Raw genomic sequence first — 3,157 nt, 5'->3', positions numbered from 1 at the left:
GTTGCCGAATTGTACTCTCCAAGTGCTTAGTACAGTGCTCTGCACACAGTAAGTGCTCAATAAATACGATTGAATGAACAAATACCATTTGTTATTATTATCATTCATTTCTCTGTGCCTCCGTTACCTCATCTATAAAATGGAGATTAAGATTGTGAGCCCCATGTGGGACATGGACCGTGTCCAACCTGATTATCTTGCATCTACTCCAGCATTTCCCCCTCTCAAGGTCGCACCTGGAGAGTTTCCAGTACTCTACCAGTCTCGGCTACAGGAGGGAGAGTCAAGCAGAGGCCTGTCTATTCCATTCCTAGCTTGGGCAGTGGCTAGCGAGTGGAAGGCAATCTGCTACAAGTCAAAACTCACCCACGCTGGGCAGCAGCGGCACAGAAGAGAGTCGAGGGTGGAGACTCGAGTTTACTGCACAGAAGGTGGCAATGGAAAACCACTTCCATATTTTTACCATGAGAACTCCATGGATACACTACCAGAACAACTGCAGATGGAAAGCGGGGAGTTCTGGGAGAGATGCGTCTGTGGTGTCGCTATGGGTTGGAAACGACTTGACGGCATAAGACAAGACCCCCAGCGTTTAGCCTGTCACATAGTAAGTGCTTAACAAACACCATAAAAAGCCCCACAGATACAATGTTACAGCAGAATTTGCAATATTGAGAGATTTCTAGAGGTAAATTTCCAGTTATCAACAGAACCGGCAGAGCTGTGATTCCACTTCCCCTCCTTCCGCCACTCCCTCCAACAAATTACCCAGATCACTGCCTCAGTGTCAACTTTGCGGTATATTAAAGGAAAAAGACAGAGGTGTGAAGTGGGGCAACCCTAATCTTGAGAATGGATGCTAGAAAGGCATAGACAGACCAGTCCCTACAAGCATCATTTGGGACTATGGTGGGAGGCAAAATGCAGATTTGGGTGAACTGTTTCTCATAATAATAATGATGGTATTTGTTAAGCGCTTACTATGTGTCAAGCATGGTTCTAAGTGCTGGGGTAGAGACATGGGGCTTACAGTCCCAATCCCCATTTTACAGATGAGGGAACTGAGGCCCTGGGTAGCCTTGTGATCCAAGTGGTGGAGCCGGAATTAGAACCCACGTCCCTCCAACTCCCAGGCCCGTGCTCTGTCCACTAAACCATGTTGCCTTGCATCTCATATAAAACTACAGGAACTCCGGGAGATGTATGTAAAATCTCTTTCGCTGCAGAAAGCTGTCCTTCATCCGCTCTTCCTTTCTAAAATTTTGACGTTCATTTATTTTAAGTATTTTTTGAGGTTATTTACAAGGATTTTCTAATGTGCCCTATCTTTTTGCTCTTATGTCTGCCTCTGCAGAAAGGCTCATCAGGAACAAAAAGATTTCATTTTAGCCCTAGAAGGGAGAGTCGGGGGTATTTTGCCATGCGATGGAAGAGTAAAATGCAAGAAATCTCCCAGGAATATCCCAATAATCAAAGTATTAAATCAAAGTTATGTCATTATTCAGATGTTTCGAAACAGGGGCCACTTCTGGATCTCTGCATTTTATGAAAGACATCTCTCCCACTCGATTTTAAGTTCCTTGAGGGCAGGGATCAAGCGTGGCCTAGTGGATACAGCATGGGCCTGGGTGTCAGAAGGACCTGGGTTCTAATCCTGCTCCGCCACTTGTCCGCTGTGTGACCTTGGAGATGTCATTTAACTTCTCTGTGCCTCAGTGACCTCATGTGTAAAATAGAGATTAGGACTGTGAGCCCCCTGTGGGACGGGGATTGTGTCCAACCCAATTTGTTTGTATCCATCCCATTGCTTAGTACGGTGTTTGGAACATAGTAAGTGCTTAACAAACATCACAATTATTATTAGCCACTACATTGCAATAATAATAATAATAATGTTGGTATTTGTTAAGTGTTTACTATGTGCCAAGCACTGTTCTAAGCGCTGGGTAGATACAAGGTAATCAGGTTATCCCCCACGGGGCTCACAGGCTTAATCCCCATTTTCCAGATGAGGTAACTGAGGCACAGAGAAGTTAAGTGACTTGCCCAAAGTCACACAGCTGATAGTGGCGGAGCCGGAACTAGAACCCACGACCTCTGACTCCCAAGCCCGGGCTCTTTCCACTGAGCCACGCTGCTTCTCTATTGTACTCACCCAAGCACTTAGAAAAGTGCTCTGCAAACAGGAAGCACTCAATAAATACCACGGAATAACTGATAGAAAGGAGGTGGAGAAAGTATCACTTGGGCAACAAAGGTACATGGAGATACGACAGCTTCCATATCGTATTTGAAAAGAGCTATGTGCCAGGCACTGTACTGAGCGCTGGGGTGGATACAAGCATACATATATCCCGGCTCTGCCAATTGCCAGCTGTGTGACTTTGGGCAAGTCACTTAACTTCTCTGTGCCTCAGTTACCTCATCTGTAAAATGGGGATTAAGACTGTGAGCCCCCCTTGGGAGAACCTGCTCACTCTGTAACCTCCCCAGCGCTTAGAACAGTGCTTTGCACATAGTAACCACTTAATAAATGTCATTATTATTATTATTATTATTATACGCACAAACATATATCTTTCATATGAAGATAATCGAAATTATCTGTAGAGATTTCCAGCCTGGAAAGATGCAGGCTAAAAGGAGACATGAAGGGTATATTCAAAAACAAGAAAGATAAGGATAGAGTAATGTGGAATTATTGTACCTACACTAAATCCCAGAGACCCAGAAAAGTAGTTAAGTGCTTACTATGTGCCACACATTTTACTAAGCACTGAGGTAAAAACAAGCTAATGAGATTGGACACAGCCCCTGCCCTACACAGTCTTAATCCCCATTTTACAGAAGAGGTAACTGAGGCACAGAGAAGTTAAGTGATTTGCTCAAGGTCACAGAGCAGACAAGTGTCAGAACTGGAATTAGAACCCAGGTCCTTCTGACTACCAAGCCTGGGGTCTATCCATCGGGTCATGCGGCTTCTCTAAGATTGTTAGATGGTGGTGTTTGTAAAGGAAACAAAAGGACTCACTTTTTTTCCCCACAGAGTGGGTGGGGGTGGAGGGATGAGTTCATGAAATTTACTACCTCATAAACTTCTCCGTCAGATAATAATCAGTAGACTTGAAAGCGGTTTATATGGATTCACGGACAAGCA

At 44.5% G+C, this 3,157-nt stretch overlaps 1 non-coding gene across 1 annotated transcript; it reads left to right on the top strand.

Moving 5' to 3' along the window:
• The first annotated feature begins 218 nt into the window (after positions 1 to 218).
• LOC119930332 lies at positions 219 to 356 on the top strand. Its single transcript, XR_005451809.1, has one exon. It is a non-coding gene; the product is annotated as a small nucleolar RNA SNORA7 (small nucleolar RNA).
• Positions 357 to 3,157: the final 2,801 nt, after the last annotated feature.

Source organism: Tachyglossus aculeatus, chromosome 6, assembly GCF_015852505.1.
Source record: "Tachyglossus aculeatus isolate mTacAcu1 chromosome 6, mTacAcu1.pri, whole genome shotgun sequence".
NCBI lineage: Eukaryota > Metazoa > Chordata > Mammalia > Monotremata > Tachyglossidae > Tachyglossus > Tachyglossus aculeatus.
The sequence above is the reverse complement of the archived record's forward strand: the minus strand, read 5'-3'. Positions and strand labels throughout refer to the sequence as shown.